The sequence below is a fragment of the Triturus cristatus genome, chromosome 11 (assembly GCF_964204655.1).
Source record: "Triturus cristatus chromosome 11, aTriCri1.1, whole genome shotgun sequence".
Classification (NCBI taxonomy): Eukaryota; Metazoa; Chordata; class Amphibia; order Caudata; family Salamandridae; genus Triturus; species Triturus cristatus.
In genome coordinates, this window is record NC_140594.1 from 371027950 (window position 1) to 371051525 (window position 23576).

At 43.9% G+C, this 23576-nt stretch overlaps 1 protein-coding gene and 1 long non-coding RNA gene across 2 annotated transcripts in view; one reads left to right on the forward strand and one right to left on the reverse strand.

The window, feature by feature from the left end:
- LOC146784205 (zinc finger MYM-type protein 1-like) overlaps positions 1-23576 on the forward strand; it is a 282641-nt gene that overhangs the window by 253770 nt on the left and 5295 nt on the right. The gene's annotated exons all lie outside the window — the stretch shown is intronic.
- LOC146784206 (uncharacterized) overlaps positions 12912-23576 on the reverse strand; it is a 40736-nt gene continuing 30071 nt past the window's right edge. The window contains exon 3 of the long non-coding RNA XR_014970612.1: positions 12912-22925. This is a non-coding gene — a long non-coding RNA (uncharacterized LOC146784206). The remainder of the gene's footprint in view (positions 22926-23576) is intronic.

Consider the following 23576-nt stretch of genomic DNA (forward strand, 5'->3'; position numbering starts at 1 on the left):
ACAGAAACACATTTAATAAATGTGGCCTGCAATGTAACACATTAACCCCAAATTACACTTTACTTTTGGCAGTTTGTGTCGCATAGCAAACATAGTAGTACCTATCTGTTACAGAAACTTGTGAATTTAGACACATTGTGCCTGAATGCAGATTAAATGAAGTTAAGAACACACAAAAAGTGCTTCTAAAGTTCAACCATGTAAAATTTATTTTTTAATGTTATAGTATTGGTGGTATGTGTACAGCAGTCAGAGCAGAGGCCATGGATTGTGCAGCTGTGGATTGCATGTGTGCAGACAGAGTGTGCCTGGAGGACGCAAGCCCTGGCTGTCCTTAAGCTAAAGAGGTCTGCAGGTTCTGGGGGTGCTGCAAGTCTTCGGACACACTCACTATAACATTAGTATGAGCAGCCGACATGGCATGGCTCTGAGGGATGAGTGCGGAGGGAATCTGCTGCTGGGCTGCATAGTGGAACTGCTGGGGCACAGTTTGCACAGGCTGTGGATAGGGGGACTGTTGGTGCACTAAAGGCACAGCCCCCAAACTATGACCAGCCGAAGGGTTCAATGGGGGTTGGTAGCAGGTTTTTGCTTTATATAGCCGCCTTCAGGCGGGTGCGATGGTGCTGGCAAAGTGGCACTCTGAGCCATGGGCTCCGAGTACCCCTGCTGCAGCCCTGGGCGTTCTCCACTGCCAGCGCTCTCTGTATAATGAATCAGAGTGCTGCTGGCTGAAACTCTCGCTGGTGCTGTCCCTGTACTCAGCCACCTTCCTCACACTCACCACCGCCCTATGAGGGGCCTCTACAGGGGCAGAAATCATCAATAAAAAAAATAGTTCTGCCAACCAACTGTTCAAGAATGAAAGCGTAAGGAAAACGTACTCAGGCAGTGCTCCTCTGTCTTCCAACGGCAGTGACGTTTGGACTGTTAGGACGCAGCAAAAAAGAACGACAGCGGCCTAAACGTCTGGCAAGCAGTAGGCGGGACCAAAGTCGTTGTTTTTAGGTCTCGCCTGGCGAAAGCAGCGCATGCGTTGCTCTAGCCAAGAGAGCACCTTTTGTAATCAATTCCGCGAGGGCTCTCATGCACGCGTCTGCAATGGACAAAGATGGCTGCTCTCGCCATTTGTCCATTGCAAACAGCATGCGCGTGTCCCTGGGACTGTGGACAGTTCCACGCCATTTTGTTGCCCTAGCAACAATATGCCGCTTCGCATGTTTTTTTCTTTTTTATGTCACTTCCCCCGGGGCACAAGCAGGCATCCACTTCTGTCTTTTTGCTGAGATCAGCTGTCCTCACAGAAGTGGATGCCTGCTTGTGCCCCCAGGGGAACTGCAGGGCAGCCATTAGCATTTGCAATGCAATAGGTCTCGCATTTATGCGAGTTTGAGCTATTGACATTGCAAATGACAATGACTTTTATTTATGTTTCAAAAACGAAAACAAGAATAAAAGCCATTGCCATTTGCAATGTCAATTGCTCATACTCGCGTAAATGCGAGACCTATTGCATTGCAAATGATTGTTACTACAGTAGGTCTTGCAGACAGCCCATGCGTGCTGCCTAGGCTCGACCTAAAAAATATGCCAGCAAACCACACATTAGCTGTATGGGGTTTCAAAGGGCAGAGACATGTAGATCATTTTGATGACAGTCAGGCTATGCATTATGTTTTACAAGCTCTAACTCCAAATAAATTGTCAACATAAATAGTGAAGTTATTCAGTCCTGTTTATTTGGTCCTAAATAGACTACATTTTAAGATATATCGGGGGTTAAGGCCCCACTCCAGGCATCTATGTTGTTAGGTATAACACTGACAATGCAATTTAGGATGTTAATTCACCTGAGGGAGATAATAGCACGTGGAGTTCAGTCATATTATTGAATTATTAAATAACTCAGAGGGTTGATGTGTCTGTTGGTGATGGCATTCATGCCAATAGACCGATTCAGGCAGGAGACTCCCAATTTTTAAAGCCACAGTTGGCTTTAATTAACTTTCTGCCACCTGAAATTGTGCCAATTTCAATAAGTCAGTGGGAAATATATATTCTAAATATATTTTTCTAAAATCTCCCTCCTTCTGCTTTGAAGTGTTGGTATGTATGAGACAGGTACATGAAATGTGGATGTCAGGCCTCATTCAAAGGTGCCTCGGGGCCAACTGGCCACAATCATGGTTGTTGTTGTTGTTTGTTTCCAGTCTCTTGGTGTCCATACTACTTTGGTCAAATTGGGCCAAGTGAAGTGTTTCAGAAATTGACTGTCAGAGTAGCTAAGGCTTCTCAGGGCGATAGTGTTGGGGGCCATAAACACAGAACTCAGCAGTCAACCAATAGACACACAAATCCACTGTTAAGCTTGGTGCTTGTCTTTTTAATAAAATAAAATACTATAACATCACAGCAACACAGATTATTACACAGTTAGGGGTATGAATACAAGGTTAACCAATCTTATTCATAGGTTTTTAACAAAGCGGGTCAGCCTCGGTGGTGGCCTGCTCCCTGCTGTATGGTGTTCTCACATATCTATGGTGACCTCCTCCCAAGTCGAGTCAAGGCAGGATTAGGTACAGGAAACAATTTCACTAGGCTGTCACCACACCTGCAACTTGTAGGTCAGTGTGGAGAGTTCCTAACCCAAATAGTTCCGGCGATAAGGGCAACTTCCTTTTGCATCCTATTTTTGTTCTTGTTACAGTCTCTGGAGGCCAGGCCTCACATTTACCTGCTCAGCAGAGACATGGCATTGCTAGCACTCAGGGATGCATGTGCTGGCTTATATAGATAGTGTTTTTGGTGTTCCCGGACTACAGCAGCAGTCTCACGCCTTTTGCTGGGACAGATGAAGGTATCACCGGTGGGCAGGTTCTTGTAGGAGGCTGGCTTATTATATGGTGCTCACTTATGTAAGTGTAGCATCGTGCACTAATCCTGACAACCCTTATGGTGATTTTAGTGGTCTTAGACAACCTTAGAAAGCTCTTTAAGTGGTAGCTGTGGAGAACAGCCTTCATGCGTAGTCCAGTAGGAGTGTAAAGCAGCTTGTTTTGCCAGATCTTAATCTTATTGGTATATGTTAAGAGAAAAAGAACCATATAGTTTATTTATAAAAATAGGTATTTATCATAAGAACCTCACTAACACACAACAATATCTCCTACCCGGAGATATGACACAATGCACACAATACTTTGCAATAAAAACAGGTAAGTAGCAGGAATACACAGTGGTCGCCAGTAAGAGACCAAATCATATACTAAAATAGAGGGATGCGAATTGCGACTCAAGTCAAGACTGTACCCAGAAGACGTAGAAGTGCTGGGCACCCAAGAAACCACCCGAGGAAAGTACCCAGGAACCCTGCGGAAGCCGTGTGCAATGTGGGAACACGACCGCGTACTCAATTCAAATTAATGGGTAAGTCGCAGTTGCAATTTTAAAGAAGAAGGACACTTCCCAGTGGACCCTGAAGAAAACCCGTGGAAGACTAGTTGAAGAGCCACCCCACTCGTGGATACCCTTGGAACTTGGATTCCTACACCAGGAAAGCCTGGTGCATAGTTGTGATGTGGCGTCGAAACCGCCGTCGAACTCAATAGAGGACTTCAGGAAGATGCCGCTGCTGGAGAAGGTGAAAGTGTCCGGTGAAACCCAAAGGTGGATTCAAATTGAGAAGTACATGCAAGCAGAAGGGACAGAGTCTTTGCCACTGACATGAGTGGCCAGGAGGCACGGAAGATCAATGCCCATCGATGTCGGGAGATGACGATGAACTTAGAGTTGCAGCTATGTGGAACAGGCAACATTGTGGAAGACCAGGAGCTGTTCACAAGCTGTCCCACACTGGATGATTAAAGCTGAGGGGTCGGTGTCTGTCGAGAGCACCAACAACCATTGGCAACTGCAAACAACATGGCAAGCGAAAAAGGTGCAGAGTCAGGACCAGCAAGGTCCCAGGGAATCACCACAAGCAGGGGAGTCGGAGTAAGCTCCAAGCAATCAGGGGAGCCCACTGGAGTCGAAGAAGACCCTCGAGAGGACCCACAGGCCAGAGGCACAGGAGTTGCAAGGGGACCTCAAACAGCTCACCAAAGATGCAAGCCCACGGTGCAAAGGATGTGGTGAGGATGAAGATCTTGGCTGTAGGAGATACTTAAGGCTGGAGCTTCTTGGAGCCCGAAGATCTCTGAGAAAGAGAGCCAACAAGCCTTGGCAACAGCAAGTCGATGCAGTGCACAGGGGTTTGCTTTCGGGGGTTCTGACGAGGGATACTGGCCTCAAACTTGGTGACAGTGCAGGCCTCAATGGAGAGCCTTTCCGAGTCCGTGGGAGCCCAGGAGCAGTAGACCGGTCAGCTTTGTAATGGTGCCTGGAGATGCAGGGAAGTGACTCCTTCACTTCAAGGGAGATTCCTTCAGGTGTCTTGGATGTCCACAGGCCTTGCAAGGATCCTGTATGGAGCACAGGCACAGATGTTGCAGTGGACAAGCAGGACAACAAGACCAGGAGCAGCAGGAGTCTTCCCAGTTGCAGTCTTGGTGCCCAGAGCAGAGTCCAGCGAAGTCCAGAGTGCCCAGACAGTCGAAGATGAAGTGGTGTCTTGATATGAATCTTGTCCCACGACAAATCTAGGGACCCACCCAACGGTGAGCCCTTAAGTACCCTAAGGAAAGCATTGGGACAATTCAGGGGTCCCACCCAGAGGAGAAGCTGGAAAGTGGGGAGGGTACTCCTATGTTCTTTGCCCAGTTTTGCGCCAGAGTGGGAGCCAATGGCTCCATTAACTGGTTTAAACTGGAATATGCAAATAGGGCATCAAATGTGACCTTCAAGCAGTCTCAGTCATGCTGGCGAGTGCCTCCACTCTGCCCCAATACACTAATCCCTGTCTGGAAGGTGGTCACACCTCCCTGTGACAGGATATCTATTGTTCTGCCTTCAACCGCTCAAGTTTGGCTCAGCAGCAGGAGGGCAGAAATGTGCCTCTGGTCGGCAGCAGCCCTAGCTTGCTGTCCGCTTCTGGAAGACTGGTAGAGGGAGCGCTGAGGGCCTTCCGGTGGGACTTTACAGTGCATGGAATGATACCTTCTACACTGTTTACAGAGTGGGGTTATGATTCCAACATGTTTGATACCAAACATGACATTGTTCGTTACAGCCAGTTTAGAGATGGTCATCGTGTAATGATGCCTGGTCACTCTATATATTGTAATGGCTGATGCACTTACAACCTGGGAGAATGGACTCCGAAGGTTGTAGGGGTGTCCTGCTCATGCAGGGACACCCTCACACTAAGAATCGAGCACCCTGCCTTCAGGATTGGAAGGCCTGCCTCAGAGGTGACCTATAGGTTTTAAGTGCAGTGACCTCAGAAATAAACAAAGTTATATCTGTTGTAAGTGGTGCTTGCACCAGCTTACACAGGCTGCAATGGCAGGCCTGTAGTCACAGTTGCGTGGTCTCTCATGGGTGGCATAATACATGCTACAGCCCATGAGAGATCCCTGATGTACCTATGCCCTGGGTACCTTGGTACCATATACTAAAGACTTATAAGGGTACAGGGGTGTACTTAAGTACTTCCCTTCGTCAATTTAGGGGAGGAAGCACAGAGACTGGGGTCCTGGTTAGCAGGCATGACTCCAAGCAAAAAACTGGGGGTAATCACGTAGAAGAATCCTACCTTCCTACAATTCTCATCTGCTTAGGCACTTGCAGCCGTCAGGCCGGCTGTCTGGTGTTCATTATTATTATTATGAAACTTGTAGTGTGCGCAGCTACCCCAAGGGGTTTCCTATCACGAAGCGAAGGTAGGGAGCAGAGAGGGAGGAATCTGAAAATTGAGTTAGAACAGCCAGGTCTTTAGATCCCTGCGAAACGCGAGAAGAGATGTCGAGTCTCTCAGATGAGCAGGCAGGGAGTTCAATGGTAGGTGGGAGAAAGACTGACTTTTCATGCAGGTGAACTTAGGTAGGCGGTAGAGAAGCCTGGTAGCTGCGTTCTGCACAAATTGCAGTCTATGGATGGTGGATTTGTTGGCTCCCAGATACAGGACGTTACCGTAATCCAGTCTTGATATCTTGATTTCATCATCTTTGGCAGCTGTAGTTTCTAGTCTGGTCTGGTGGTTTCTCGTCTTCTTCTGCAAATGCAACCTCTGCATCAGACTGACCAGTGCTTGTCTCCTTTGGCAGTTGCTGAGGCCAGGGCCGATGTCTCACTTCAGCAGTGACAATTCATCCAAGGTTGAAGCTGATCTTGGCACCAGCAGCACTATTCCCTTGAACAGCAGGGCTGCTGGGCACCACAGTCCTGCTTGGTTGAAAGTTAGTTGTACACAGTTCGAAACACGAGAAGAGATGTCGAGTCTCTCAGATGAGCAGCCAGGAAGTTCAACAGTGCCGGTCCTAGGTAGGAGAAAGATCGACCTTTCATGCAGGTGAACTGAGGTAGGCGGTAGAGAAGCCTGGCAGCTGCGTTCTGCAAAAATTGCAGTATATGGATGGTGGATTTGTCGGTTCACAGATACAGGACGTTACCATAATCCAGTCTTGATATCATCTTCTTTGGCAGCTGTAGTTTCTAGTCTGGCCTGGTGGTTTCTCGTCTTCTTCAGTGCTGGTCTCCTTTGGCAGTTGCTGAGGCCAGGGCAGATGTCTCACTTCGGCAGTGACAACTCATCCAAGGTTGAGCCTGATGTTGGCACCAGCAGCACCATTCCCTTGAACAGCAGGGCTGCTGGGCACCACAGTCCTGCTTGGTTGAAAGTTAGTTGTACACAGTTCGTCACGAGAGCCATGCTGTGGGAACCCAGACAACCTCTCATGCTATGGGTCGGTAAAAGTGATGCTCCTGCACTCATCTTCTTCTGGTTGCTCCTCTCATTGGGAACATGGCTGGGCTTCTCCTTATATATGTATTTTCTGAACAGGAGATGCTGATCAACTGTCTGAAGTCCTTAAACGGGTTTGGGGTGATTCCCCGTAAAATGTGATTTTCTGGCTGTAGTGCAGACACAGCCTCTGTGCAAGGTGATATCTCACACAGCAGGTAGTGATAATTCTGGCTCCAAGCAGAAGTATTCAAATTATGGGCAAAGCAACAAAGAAAACCTTCTAGCACCCCATTAATCTGGGTTCAGAGCTGGAAACTGAATTTAAACTTCCTCAAAATCCTGGATGATATTCACTATGTTCAGGAGCATGGTGATTCCTGCCTGCGTGTTTCACTCGACATTACAGCAGCTTTTGACACCATCGATCACTTCAGACTGCTTAACCTTCTCAAACTTCGCTTCAGAATCAATGACATAGTCCTGAGATAGTTTGCATCCTTCGTCTCTAACAATCACAAATTGTAAAAATCAATAATTGTATTTCCGATCCTGCCCTATCATTTGTAAAGTGCCTCAAGAATCTATCTTATCTCCTATTCTCATCAACCTTTATGTAGAGCAGCTCTGTGAAATCTGCAAAGAGTCTTCTGTCACCATTCACACATATACCAACAATACTCAAATTGACCTAAAGACATCTAAGATAAATGGCATGCTCACCTTGAGAGCAATCTAGCTCAACAACCTATTAGGAATGGATAAAAGCTTATTACAATTACCAAAAATTCACCACCTGAAAAGTAATCCTTTGTCCGTGCACCCGCTATTGGCACCTGCTGCGCAAAGGTACCCACCCTCATTTACCCAAATTCCTCCCTTCTTTTCTCCTGACCAAGTACCATGAATGTCACATTTTTTCATCTATTGAACCTAAATCTGTTCAATATAAGATAAGCGCATCTATTCTTCGTCTAACTTTGAGATACAGAAATATGTTAGATATATAAATATATAATTGGCACAATGGAGTGTGAAAACTGTGCACCTAGAGGTCACCAGCCTTCCTGAAATGGTATTCAGGAACAGTTGAAAGAGCAGGCCCTGCCTTGAACCTTCAAGGACTGAATCTGCAGACCTATCCTCTGCCCACTACTATCCAACAAGTGAGAGTGCTGAGGAGCATCTAATTAGCAATACCTTGCTAAAAGGTCTTCATAGAATTTCTAAGGGGTTTTTCTGTCTCCATAGTCCCTCACTTCAATGTGTGGGTCTCCACCATCTAGGTTCAGAAATGCAACCAATACACTTCCATTGTCTGGGAAAGACCTATCCTCCCTCTATCTTGTGCCATACTAAACCAGGGTACATTCAAAATGGATCCCACTGGAACCAGCAAACAGACTTTGCACAGTCTTACAGTCATGCATGTGTCACACATACACAATGTACGCACGCATTCAACATGCACAAGGAAAGTCAGCGCAAGGGTGCGTTGTCACATTAAAGAGGAACTTCTGGCAAAATCAGGCCAGTAGGACACACTCCTTTCTGAGACAGAAAAAAAGGTCTTGTCAGGACTTCAAAGTTACCAACATTGATATGCATACACCACAACGTCTTGACAGCAACCTTGGCAGGGGCGTCATCAAACCCCCCGCTTTAGTAGCTACAGAGGGGGTGGGGCTTTTGATGAATCTCTTCTGACTGCAAATTGACAGACACAGGCTCATAGTTGTGAAAGGTGAGTGAATGAAAGGATGGATGAATGTGTGAGTGAGTGAAACAGTGGATGGGTGAGGGAGTGGATGGATTGATGAATGAGTGAAAGGAAGGAAGGATGGAGGAATGGATGGATAGATGTGTGAAAGGGTAGAAGGATCGACGAATGAGTGAAAGGATGGGTGGACGGATAAGTGAGTGAAAGGATGGATGGGTGAGTGAAAGGGTAAATGGATGGATGGTTGGGTCGAAGGGTGGATGGATAAGGGAAAGGATGGATGGCTGAGTGAAAGGATAGATGGAGGAGTGAAAGGGAGGAGAGATGGATAGATTAAATGAAAGGATGGGTAATGTTGGCTAAAAGACTGAATGGATGATAGAATGTAAAAGGGAAATGGTGACTATCAGTGAGTGGATGGAAAAATGAAAAAATGAATGGATAGATGCTTGGATGGAAGAGACAAGGAAACTCTTCTGGGTGAGGTTGTGGTGACTTGCTTTGCTAGCTTGGTGCCATAAGAGCTTTGGTTCAAAGTGGGGGGTACTTTAATTTTCTGGCTACTCCCTTGAACCCAGGACAAGTACAGTAGTCCCATGTCAACAAATAGGGATACATTTTGTGGACTCCTCCAGGTCACAGAAAAATGTCTGGGCGGTGGCAATACCACGGGCGAGGTAGTTGGGCCAGTAAACAGTCAGGACATCAGTTTTACATACAGTTCGGTCATTTGGGGAAAGAGTACATGCCTGCATACCATGCAGGAGAATTTACCATCCCAGCCGTGTAGTTGACAGATTTCTGTTTTTTGTAGGATAGCTCTGCGTGGTAATGCTTTTCTTGCAGAGACTGTTATGTATCTTATTGGTCACAAGTTGCAATCAGATAAAATAGCTCTGAAAGGTATATTCCCACTATAAAGATATCAGTGAATCCTCTAAGTAATAATGTTTTACACACACTGACATACCTATAAAGCACACAGTTTCACATATAGAGAGAGCTTGTGAGTTAAAAACTATTTTAAAATTAACTAGCACTTGTAAACTTGTGAAGTTCCATCGGAGTTTACTTTTGTTGCTGAATCTATGTGCGCTCCATTAGACCTCCCTCTACTCCTAGAAGAGCACACAACTTACATCTATGCCATGCAATCTTTCGATCAGTAGACCACACGCCATTCTCCGGTCTTATATCAGAGCCCTAGGTGGAGGTGGTTAGACATTTTTTCAATGATTAGGCAAAGATATAATGGTTTACTAAATCACTAAAAATTACCCGAGTCTTCCCCATCATGCAAAAAACATCTGTGGCAGAAGGAAGAATATAGAATCCAAACCAGCGCTACTACTGTCATCCACAAAAACTTCCACAGCCACACACCAATGTACCCAGTTGTGGCTGCCATGGCTCGCGGGTGGGGGGAATGGATCATGCGGGGAGGGGGTCACGCAGTGGGGGTGTTAATTTTAAATAAATTTTTTAAAAAAATAACTTACCTTCGGCGGTACAGTCCTGCGTCGCCCTTGCAGGAAGGAGCCGCAGGCAGCCTCCCTCCCCTCCCCAATGGCAGCGTTGTGATTGGCCAGGACACGGACCGCACAGGCGTCTATGGGGAGGCCGTTTTCTCCATGCAGGCTGCATGCAGCCGACATGGAGAAAAGGGAGAGTGTGCATGACTGGTTTGGTCAGCCCTGGGGCCGACCAAACAGTCATGGCCCACAACATTAAGCAAGCCCCTCCTACCTGACCCTCCCTCCTGCCCCCAACCAAACCCTTCTTCTGCTTTCTGGTAGTGCGAGAAGCAGAAACATAAAATGGTATTCATTCCATTTTATGTATCTGCTTCTCGCACTCCGAGAAAGAAAGTGGGGAGAAGCCCCTCCGTCCACATGGAGGGGCTGCCCCTGAATGTACTTGAAGAAAATACTCAACTGCCGTACACCCCAGCTACAATGACAGCAAGCAAGAGCAGTGTAAATCCAGCTAACCCGAGCCATGCACAAATGTGCACAGGCCATTTGTGCCCTGCCTCTATACAACGTCCTTTTGTGCCTCCTATGTCTGTGCCCTGGTTATTTTGTTTTCCCTAAGCTTGAGCTGCTGATGTTTTCAATTTCTTAAACTTGTGATGCTGCTTCCAAGCTTCCAAGCTTGTGGAATAAAACATAGGGTACAGACATATGAAGCACAGTAAGAGACACACTGCAAAGAGATACATAGTCTCTTGGCATGTGTTCCGGATTTAGGGCACTGTAGAGGACACAACATGTGTCTCTTAAACGTTATAGTCCTCATTTTCTGAAGCAACACTTCCTATGCATTGATTTACACACTTGTTTGACACATTCTCTCTCTCTCTAAAGTGTTTGTGATGTAAAGTGCTATGGCAGTCTCTATTGGGATGAGTAGTAAAATAAACGTGAGAGGGGGTAAGAAGAGACGGGCCGCACAATCAGAGGGTAGTAGTGAGGTAATGCATGGAGAAGGAGGTCACTGGGTCACACCAGGCGCCAAAAGTGCCAAAGCCGTCCCTCTTCCTCTGTCAACATATTAAAGCCAGACCTGTTGGCTTTGACAAAGCATATTTGAAGATGGAGTAAGATCGGATTTTCATATTCTACATCAAGGATGGTACGAAATTCTTGGTGCTGCACCAAAATAGGAGCATGGCATTCCGTTAATTAGCAAGGGCCTCAGAATGTAAAAGGATACGGTTCATTTTCAAGAAGCAGATAGATTTTTAAACACCAGAGATAGGTTGTAACAGACCAGAGAGCAAGTCAGGGCAGATAGATTTTTAAACACCAGTGATAGGTTGTAACAGACCAGCGAACAAGTCAGGACAGATAAAAAAAGAATTACAACTCAGATGACATTAACTTACTGCGGGATACACAAAGCACATAACACGAGAAAAAAGCTAACAGGATGTTCAAAAACAGCGATTTTGCATCTGCGGATACAGCGTTGCCAGCTCTGAACAGTCTTCGAAAGTACCTTTGGAATTGTTCCCTAGGAGAGAGAACATATGAGACACAGTATTCTCCTCCGTGAAGCTGGTAGTGCCAGGTGGGATCCTGCAAACTGTGACCCGAGGCGCTCTTTGCGGGAACCCAGAAAAGAGGGGAAGGCGGCGCTGCTTCAGACGCAAACAGGGGGCAGAGTGATTTGCTAATTGTGTTGGGCTGGTTTTTGAGGCGAATATCTGAAGTGAAATATTGTAAAACTAAGAGATCGTTATCGTAACCTTTTTGCTCTGTCTGCTATGTTTTCCTCACTCCCTAGATGCTGGTCTGCCCCTCTCTTACCCCACCTATCATTCTGCTTCAACTCTCTCTCTCTCTCTCTTAAGCGAGAGAGAGAGGGAGAGAGAGTACTGTTGCCTCTCTCTCTCTCCCTCTCTTAAGCGAGAGAGAGAGGGAGAGAGAGGGAGAGAGAGTACTGTTGCCTCTCTCTCTCTCCCTCTCTTAAGCGAGAGAGAGGGAGAGAGAGTACTCCCTCTCTCTCTCTCTCTCTCTCTGTCTCTCTCGCCAGTGTAGGAGTGAGAGAGAGCAGTGTTGATTCTCTCTCTCTCTAGAGAGTAGTGCTGTCTGTCATTGTCTCTCTTCGGCTCGGGATGCGCTTGGATTCGTTCCCATGATCTTTGCATCCCGAGTCTGCTCATCGGACTCACTTCTAATTGCTGTTGATGTCAGCGGATGAGAGCCTGGCCAGAGAGCGGGCCCTGCTGGGAACATCTGCAGGAAGCAGCCACCAAGCGGACCACGAGACAACACACAGCAGGACATCAGCAAAACTTACAAAAACAGAACAGACAAAGGTACACACCACAGCCACGCACACCACGAGACAGCGTGACAGAAAGAATACACCACTGTGTACGCACAGCAGAAAACAGGGCACCCTGTATACCCCAGCATCACAAAACAAGACAGAAAGATAACAGCAACCAGCACACCCAATGCAGACAAAGCGATATCAAGTGAGAACAGGAGCACTGCACAGTCCACGCATAAATCAGCAGACAACACCTCTTGTGGTGGTGCAGATCGGAGCTTCCAAATCCCCTCTACTTCCACGGACGGAGTGATCTCACAGTCGCACACGCACACACACATCACACGCTGGTGGGGCCCATTACACCAACATTCATCCTACCACTCTTATCCGTGCCATGTATAAGGGGAAACACTTTCTGATACCTATCCAATCTGCATGTACTTTGAGGTCAATGGCATCAACTAGTTGCTTATAAATCTGACGAAAACATTTCAAAGAATATGCAAATAAATTCAATAAACATGACAAGGAAATAACCACCCGACACAGAGATTCAAACAGAATTATTTGTTTATCTAAAATTGTAAGAAAAGCCAATTAAATGCAAATTAATTTCTCTCATATTTACCTATTCTGTCTAAATGTCAGATCCTAATTCAGAACCGGTCCTCAGTAATTCCATCAAGGTTTCTAGCCGTCATGTAGAGTCACCGTCCTCTCCGTCAGCATAGGGACCTCGGATCATCAGTTCGGGAAGAAGTGGCGCTAGACCTCTCTAGTCTACTAATATTTATACTAAAATTTACATTCTGTAATGTTACAATTTATTGTTCAGAACGGATGAAATGGCGGAAATAATGTCATCTTGGTACATTTGCGATACTGTGCAAGATTTTCTCACACTTAGATTGTCCCAAATAATGAATAGAAAAATTGGATGTCCATGACTAATTTGATACTTCTACGGATGTCTTTTTTAGATAATTTGTATCCCAGTGGTGGGATAATCAGTTCATAAGTTCAGCATTCGTATTTGAAACAAATTTCATGTTCAGGGGCTCTTGGCATCCGTCCTGGATTTGTCGTCATGATCATGGCTTTTCAGTTTTGTCGAGTGGGCAAGGTCACAGACAGTGCGAAGCTCCCTTGCAAAAATTTCCATCAACTCGAATGCAGGCTGCGGGTGGTAGCCATTTTCTGGTAGGCCACATTGGTTAACTTAAGCAAAATAGAACATAAAACAGAATTACTGCACAGAAATGATTATACAGTGTTATTCCCCTGCTAATACCCTTATGTGTGTGTAGTTATCTAGCCATTTGCGACATCAGAAGCCATTAATGCATATTAATTATAAGCGCAAAACACAATAATGTCACATAAGCAACTTCTAATTCGTCAATTGCTCACCAACTTAGTTCACTTATTATTTTAGCCATGCAATAGCGTTCCCACGTGTGATTCTTCTGTTAATAAGGTTGGTTAGACATGACTTTAACATCTCTTTAGTAGTTAATAATTAATCAGTAGTACTTTTAATTTTAACATGCGAAAATGAAACAGGTATTCGGTTTTAAAGAAAAAAACCCTGCTCCATCAGTGGCACATACCTCAAGACAGCTAGATAACAGCACCTTCACCATACTATGTCAAGACAACCCACCACAATACAGTAGCAGACCCACACGCTGGAAAAAAACAACACAAGTAGAAACCACCCGCTCTAATATCAGGATCAGCATTTGCACACCTTCTCCTCATCTCCACCCTACCTTTGACCATAACATCACTACACACCTGTGTCCCCATAACAATATTCACAACCCTCGCCCCTATCCTGCTTCTTCTTCTTCCCTTCACGCTAAACTTGTAGATGCTCCTCACACATCACATCTATTGATTCCTTTTGGGCACTTCAGTCTCTTTTAGTCTCCCATTACCTTCCCTATCCATATACCACCCGTCATAATTGGGCCAAAAAAGCACCAGTGCATGTGCCACACCCGCTCCATATGTTCCCATCGCCCTTAACGCCTCTATTTTCCTCAGCACCCTTCCCTGCGGCAACCAGCGAAACCGTGTTTCCTCTGACTACTAACTCCTCTCATCTTTTCTCCCTCACTGACCAGTCCCACAGTGGCTACCTCTCAAACGCCGCTAACATGGATGAGTTCCTTCCTGATTGATCTCTTTGAGCAGGAAGACAGCCCATCCAACCTTCCAGAACTAGGACTTTCACTCTTTCTTTTCCGTCTAGACCCCAGTCCTCCTCCTCCTTATCTCTACCTCTTCGTCTCCCTATTCTCCTCTCTCTCGACTAACCAGACTACCCCTTCCCATTTCCCCTCCCACTACACACACACACCTTGATTGGCTTAGGTGCCTTTTTGTCAGTGGTCTCTCTATATACAAGACCCAACTAAACATTTTCCATCCGACCTCAGACTCAAAACCAAACTTTCTGTTTGTCACAACGCCTCTTTAGAAAATGGTGTTTCCACAGTACTGCATGAGGCAGACCCCATGCATATAGCTTCGATTCCTGACACAAAACCGCCCGAGGAAGTCTGGAGGAGCAATAACAGTCATTTTCAAGCATTCATTACAAACCACAAACATTAGTCTGCTGCTCACCCATACCTACCTTCTCATATCCATTTCTGCTAATCAAAAGATTGCCACTGAAACACAGAGCTTTCACAGATGTCTTAATAGAAACCGTCTCGGACATCTCCATAAACCGCTTCATCCTTTTGCATTCTGAATGAATTGAACATCTGGTTTGACAAACTTTATCCCCCACAACCAAGGAGCATCACAACATACATAGAGACTCTTGTCTTCACTCAACTAGTTACTGGTCCCACACATACAGATGGGCACACTGTGGACATAATCTTCTCACTATCTGTAACAGAACCCCCTCAAGCCTCCCCCAGCAACCAGCAGTGAGCAAAGGCACCATGAATGAAATAAACTGAACACGCTGGCACTCCATGCTTATCTCTTAGTAATCTGATTGCCCCAACAAGTGCCAGAAGTGAATCACCTGTGTAACATTCTCTTTAAAAATCTTTGATAGACTAATTTCTGTCGGGATGTCTATGTGACCACCAAACCATCAACCTGGGATCCATTAGTGCAATGAACAGATAAAGAAGCTGAAAACAAAAATCACTCCATTTCAGTGTGAAAGAATCGAAATCTCAACAGACAAAACCTATTTCGAATAACCCAAATTCCATCAACAAGGCAGAAAGACTACACTATTCTCCAGCATCAAATGCCTAAACAAAACACTTCATAGGATTGTCACTGAATTTGACAACCATCGCATAGATTTTCTATTGCAAATCTTCTGGTAATGACATCACAGACCACCTTTTTTACTAAAGCAGAGATGTTGGAACAGAACTACAGTAGTAAGACACCTACACTCTGTCCCACTGAGACCTAGATTATGAAGACTATACCAACCAACAGACCCTGGCTTCCTTCAATCAACTCTTGATATCCAAATTCTGTGGTCTGTCTAATGCTAAGGCTTGCAGCCCTGCTAACTCACTCTCAGACCCCTGCCCTTCATAAACATTCATCTATAAATCCAACAAACCTGGCCATATATAGTCTTATCCTATCCTAGTCTGACTATCCTAGATTTAACAATAGTCCTAACTCATATTGCTTATTTGTCAGAAAAACAATTGAAAGAAAGGCATTCCCTTATATCCGCGACTTCCTGGAAGGAAGGAGCCTACTTTCAGACAAACAATCTGGTGTTCCACCCATCAGAAGCACCAAATCTACCCAGATGTCTAGCAAAATGTGGAGCACCTCAGAAAGGAATGGAATCACCACTTGTCTACTAAGCTTGTCATTTGACACAGTCCTACTGAGATTTGAGAAACTTGGTATCAGAAGACCTGTGCTGGCTTTATCTTTTACCTTTCCAACAGATCCTGTGTCACCTTGCTGTCTCTGTACACTATATCCTTTTTTGAACATATAATTTCAATCTCAAGGCATGATCATCTCACCACTTTTCTTAAATATCTACTTCAGCCGCATCTAGCTCCTTTCGCATATCTCAACCTAACACACTAAAACTATACAGACAACACTCCAATGATGAGAGGATCCACCTTTAACTTGTCCAACACCGAGATAGATCCTAAACTGCGGGAATGGAAGAACGACATGCCTAGATCCCCAAGTAAATCAAGTCACATGACGTGTATGTGAACTCTACCACAAATCGTACTCTATCTTTCTCTCTGATGCTCCAGCTACCATCACTCTGGTCAGGTTTCTTCTTGACTATCCAAACAGACTCTTTCTAAGTGGTCATTCTTATTGCTCCAAAGACTGCAGAGAATCCAAAACAGAGCAGCAATATATCTACGAGGCCGCATATCACTTGCCCACCAATACCAATGGTTTCACTTGTTCCCCACTGCTAGATGCATGGCATGTAAGATTTTCCGCATCTTCTATAGTTGTATTTACAGCAGGGGTCCACACTTCATCTAAGGAAAGGTTCAAAGATTTTCTCAGAAGAGAACCCTCTGCTCTAGAATGACACCTCTGCTTACCCCCCCCCCCAATAGAAGTTGCACATGGGTAAAATCAAGAGGCAACAAGACCCTCTCTCTTGCCCAAAAAAGGAAACATACAAGGTTATGTTTAATTCGAGAAAGTGATGAACGTCTTACCTCTTTCCTAGATGATCACACAACGAGCTAACAATCAATTACTATCACAAGTAGGGGATGGAAAACACAGCACTCTGGATCATACCCACTCAAAACTAGAATAAATTACGTCACACAGCACGAAAACATACCCAGCAGGGGCCACATTGCATGCACACACATTCTTTCAAACAACATACGTGTCCTATGAGCCTAAACATCCTATCTTTCACTCCTTTTGCTTCATGTATTTCAAGGTGCAGCAACAAAAACTTGATATGAGAACATCTTTGGTCCACATGCACAGCACTGAAACACTTCCCTCTTAGTTCGCAACAGAAACCCACACTCTTACATCCTAGCACCGACACAGTTACACTCTGTTCTGTGCCTCTTCAATGGTAGGAAGTGTTATATAAATGCAACTAGAATACAATACATTGCAATACAATGCATATGCCCTTTCAAGCATATTCTGTGGTTGTCATCTCAGAATAAAGCATGAACAGAAGAAGGGGCTATCTCATCACATGGCTTTTCTTTTTAGCTCTAATTATTCCAAGCAAATACTCCGCATAATGACAAACGAAAAGTGAATGTATCTGTGGTCGTGAAACATTTTTCATCTACAGCTTTGTCTGACTGACAGTGCTAAAGTGATCTTGCAGAGAAGCAGGTACTTGGGATCCCACTTAGTTTGAACATTGGCTTGGCTGGCACGCTCAGGCTGAATGTTTAAAGAGCTCTGGTTTCCATGCCCACAGATTTATGGTGCAAATCCATGTTCCTTGTCCAGACTACAGATTCCCCTGTCGTTGACACCTTGATGATGTGGAATGACATGCCGTTTGTGCTGTGAACTTATTAGGTGAACAAGAGCTTCTGCAAGGAAGGCTGGTGAACTTTGAAACTGGTGGGGCATAGATTTATGCCATAAATTGGCCCATGAGACCAAGTGAAGGGAGGTAGTGAGCGCAACTTCCTTTAGGGGATCTCAGTGATTGTATTTTTTTTTAAGTTTAGAAAGCTTTATTAAGCATTATAAACCAAGTAGAACATCAGTACAGAGAAAAACAAAGGCAATGCAATAGTACAATAATAAAATTCAAATCATACAATTTGGCACATGCCAATACAAAAATAGGGAATATACTTAGTGAAAAAGCATTTTAAAAGGTTTTGATTAAAGGGCAGGGAGGGTAGAAAAGAGAGGAAAGGAGAAAGAAAGGGAGGGGAGGGAGGAAATGCAAACAATGTACAGAATAAGCATCATATAATTACCGTAAGTTAATAAATGCAAATATAAAGTAAAAGAAACGGTATGAGAACAATGACCAAGGAAGAGAAAAAAAAAAGCAATAAAACAACTGTTTAAGGGGCAGATTGGGAGAGAAAATTAGTTAATGGCAACCATAACAAGTCTTTTTTGATCAAAAGAGGAGCAGTGGTGGCAAAAGCACGATCCAGCCGGTGATGATGACACAATAGGTTCCACCATGCATTGTATGAGATCTTAGAAGTATCTTTCCAGTTAGTCGTGATTATCTGTAGAGAAATGGCTATATACAAATCTATAAATTTGCGTACATTGCTAGAAACATTCCATATAGGAGCAATACCATCCAGAAAGATATGGACAATCTCAAAAGTGTGGTTAGTAGCTAGGATTTCGTTCAATTTAGACCAAATACGGGACCAGAGGGATTTAACCATCGGACAGTGAAAGAACATATGAAAAAAGTCACTGTTGTCAGAGGAACAGGACCAACATTTTTTAGAATCAGTCAGTTTGAAACGAAACAAATCAGAGGGGGTAAAAAAAAGTTTGTTGTAAAAAACATACAAAGTCTGAGTGGTGCTTGCAGAACGCGAAGCAGTGTGCAATTTTAACCATAAGGAGTTCCAAACCTGAAGGGAAAACTCTTGAGCTAGATCCACTTCCCAGGAAAGTTCAAGTTTAGACTTGGTTCTTTCGGCAGGAGAAAGGGAGAGCAATTTGTAGATAGCAGCAGCTTTAAGCGGAATAGAGAAGTCTGGTAAAGGGAAAGTGGTTGAGTCCGCAGTGGAGAGTGAAGCACCATGAGAGATAAAGGGATCTAAAGAGTTTTTAAGCAGGGGATACTGAGAAGAGTGAGCGTTGGAGAGGTGAAAAGAGGCACGAATGTCTGAGAAGTCACGCAGGGAATTATTGCTGAGTAAAGAGTCAAAAGTAATAATGCCTTTATCAATCCATTCTTTCCAAAAAAGCGCTTTATGATTAACCTTAACGAATTTGTTATACCAAATTGGGGTTAGGGAGTGAAATTCCAACTGCGAGAGGGAAGAGCGGAAGACAGAAAGGGCAAGTGCTTTAGAGTGTCTAAAGATAGGAGTGAGAAAACGTTGCGGAGGATGAGACAGCCGAGCAGCCGCGACAAATGAGAAGGGCGAAAGCTGCGCAAGTTCTATAGCGCTCCAGGCTGTTATAGGGGGGTCAGATAGGTCAGATAGAAACGGCCAGATTTGTTTCAAAGTAAAAGCCGAGTGAAATCGAGTAATGTTAGGGAAGTTAACTCCACCCAAATTTTTGGGTTGCTGAAGACGGGAGAGAGAAATCCTCGCCTTACGTTTATTCCACAAAAATGAGGTAAAAATACGGTTTATGGTTTTAAAAAAATAGAATGGAAGGGAAATTGGAAGCATTGAAAGGTAAAAGTTGACAATGGGAAGAAGCATCATTTTAATGGTGGCCAACCTCCCCCACCAGGACAAGAAAAGGGGGGACCAGCGTTCTATAAGAGAAGAGAGCTTTATAACTATATCCTTCTGATTAAGCTTAATAGTATCTCTAATAGTGCCAGCATAAAGAATTCCTAAACATTTAATATTACCAGAGTTCCATTCAAAGCCTGAACCCTGAAACATATGAGGAAGGCAAAATTTGTTAAGTGGTAGAACCTCAGACTTATCTATATTGAGCTTATATCCAGAAACCAAAGAATATTCTTGTAACAAGGAAAAGAGTGAGGGTAAAGAAGTAGATGGGTTAGAAATGTAAAGCAAAATGTCATCTGCATAGGCCGTAAACTTAATGTCAATGTTGCGAAATATGAAACCTGTATAGGATGGTGAACGACGAATTTTTTCCAAAAAGGGTTCTAACGCAAGAATAAAAAGAAGAGGAGAGAGAGGACAACCTTGTCTAGTGCCTCTATGCAAAGAAAAATAAGGGGATTGGGACCCGTTAACCCAAATGGAAGTAGAGGGAGCAGAATACAACAATTTAACATAATGAATGATGGTAGGACTAAAGCCATGCCACCGCAAAGCACCAAACATAAAATCCCAACAGACTCTATCGAACGCTTTCTCAGCATCTAAAGTAATGGCAGCGATTGGAGAATCCATCTTTGAGGCCAGATGAATAATGTTAAGAAAAGTTCTCGAATTGTCAGTAATGGATCTACCTTTAACAAACCCGGATTCATAAATGTTAGTGAGATCAGGAATAACGTTATTAATACGAGAGGCCAAAACTTTAGCGTAAATTTTACAATCAGTATTTATTAAAGAAATTGGTCGATAGTTTTTGCAAAGGGAGGGGTCTTTATCTTTTTTAGGGATTAAGCATAACATAGCCTGAGTGAAAGAACCCTGGGACTCTCCCTGAGCAACAAAGGAGTTAATCAGAGAAAACAAATGAGGTAGCAGGATGTCCTTAAAATGGAGATAAAAACGAACCGTAAAACCATCTGGGCCCGGAGTTTTATCTTTGGGAAGAAGAGTGATAGCATTAAGTAATTCTTTTTCTGAGAGGGGAGCGTCCAAGGAGGAAAGATCCGCAAAGCTATCCGAGGCCTTGGGGAGAGACTGAAAGAAGGAGTCAATTTGAGAAGGCGAGGGAGCAGATTCGGGCGTATAAAGTGTGGAGTAATATTGAACAAAACAATCAAGAATTTTATCATCAGTATACTGAGGAGTCCCGTGAGAGTCAGTAATAGTTATTATTTTAGACATTTGTTTTTTAATTTTAAGATAAGTAGCAAGAGACTTACCAGCCTTATTGCGTCCCCCGTACATTTTGGAATGAAAATTGAGAAGATTATTACAAGCAGAGTCCCAAGAGTGTTTATTATATTGCATTTTTGCTTTGATGAGGGAAGAGAGTGAGTCTGAGGAACTGGTGGTAAAATAGAGATGCTCCAGGTCCTTAATTTGTTTAAGAATTTGGGTCGACTTTGATAAAGCCGTTTTCCTTTTCCGAGAGACAAAAGCAATAATAAAACCTCTAGCAGCAGCTTTGAAGGAATCCCAAATAAAGTGAAAATGAGGAGTAGAATGGAGATTATTTATAAAAAATTCCTTTGCAAAAGAAATAAATTGCTCAACAAACTGTGAATCTAGGAGGAGCGAATTATTGAAGCGCCAACGTTTGGAAATGGGAGAAGGTGAGGGAAAGTCCATATCAATAATCACCGGGGCGTGATCAGATATAAGAATTGAGCCAATTTCCGAGTTAGTCATAAATTGGAGTAAATGCTGTGTGAGAAAAAGATAATCTATACGGGAATGTGAGGAGTGTACTGGAGAAAAGAAGGAGAATTCTAAAGTGTCTGGATGAGAAAGTCTCCATGAATCAATAAGGCCTCTAGAGGAAATAGCATTAAAAAAGGACTTTTGCATCTTATTGGGAACATATCTGGTATGTGATTTACGATCTAAAAATGGATCCATTAGTTGGTTACAGTCACCACCCACCACCAGATTATCACTTGCGTGAGAGGAAAGAAGCTTCAAGAAATCCCTCCAAAAGGATAAATCAACACCGTTAGGACCATAAACATTACAAAAGGAAAATTGCGTATTGTTAACAGTAACATCTAAAAAAAGCCATCTACCACACGTATCATGGAGCTCACTGTGCAACTGAACAGATAATGACTTATGGAACAAAATAAGAACACCATTTTTACTATTGACTGCTGGGGAACAGAACGCCTCCCCGACCCATTGTCTGCGAAGTGAAGACAAATCTTGAGAATTAAGGTGGGTTTCTTGTAACAGTGCAACATGACATTTCAATCTTGCTAAATGAGATAGTACACGTTGTTTTTTGACAGGGTTGCGAATGCCTTTAACATTCCAAGAAATAACACGAAGACCATTCATTTTTGGAAATAAAGTAAAGATAAGCAGAAGAAAGAGTGAAAGTTAAGACAGGGTATAGAATGAAAAGCAGACTGAAAGTGGAAGTTAAATAAGTAGGGCACTGTAGAGATAGCAGGAAACGGAGAAATTAAAGCAAGTAACCACCACAAATGAAGTGACATAAATATAAAAGAGAAAACAGACAAAGGAATACTATGATTGGAAAAAGAAAAAAAGAAAATGTGGAGTGTATCAAAAAGAGAAGAGGTTGCCAAAAGAGTAGAGATGACAGGGATAAAAAGGAGTGAGGAAAGGGAGAATACGCAGCAAAAAGGGGGAAGAAGCGAAGAGGAAAAGGGGAAGGATGAAGAGGAGGGTACAGGGGTACATAAACCCCCAGAAGGCATCCAAAGGAGGGTGACAAAAAGCCAGCAGACTTTAGCCACAAAAAACGGTTGAACAAAAAACATTACTGTGAGAGGGGGGCGACGAAGAACAAGACAGCCGCAACGAGAGGAACCCATACGAGAACAGACTACTAAACAGTCTACTACCAGATAAATAAAAAAACAAAAACAAAAAAAAAACTGAAAGACACAAGACTATAAAATATAAAGCTAGAACTAGTAGTCTCGAATAAGAAAAGTGAAGGAACTTACCAAACATCTAGAGAAAGGAACAGCAACGGGAGGGGATAAACACTGTATACGGCAGGATGGGACAGAGGACGACCTTGACAAGAACACTACAGAGGGAAATCCTGCAAAACAAGAGGCAAAACCAGGAGTGAGCAAAAGAAGCGCACAAACTACATGACTTATAACAGAACAACTTTAAGACAAACACAGTGGTCAAATACCACAAAAAAGAAATACAACTAAGGTTTGCTCAATTCCATAAGCTCTCCCTTGTGAGTATGTATAAACTTCCGCAAATCAGCAGGGTCTTCAAAACTAAAAGTTCTCTCCTTATAAGTCACCTTGAAAAAACAAGGGTGAATTAGACCATAGCATGCATTCATAGCTCTCAGAGCAGGTCTGAGGTCCAAAAATTCCTTGCGACGGGAGGCCGTAGACTTGGAGACGTCCTGAGTGAAGAAGACCTTGTGCCCCGACCAAATCATTTGCTTGTGCTGCTTAGCAGCCTGGAGGATGGACATAAGGTCCGAATAAAGGAGGAAATATGCAATAATTCCCCGAGGTTTAGATGCAGAAGATGTATTCCTAGGACCCAGACGATGAGCTCGTTGTATGTTGAAGTCAGAGGATTTCGGGAGACCAACAATTTGAAGAACCTGGGACTTTAAGAATTGGATCATGTCCGACCCTTCCGAACCTTCCGGAATACCATAAATGCGCAGGTTGTTGCGCCTATTGCGGTTTTCCAAATCCTCCGCAACCCTCTTGAGCTG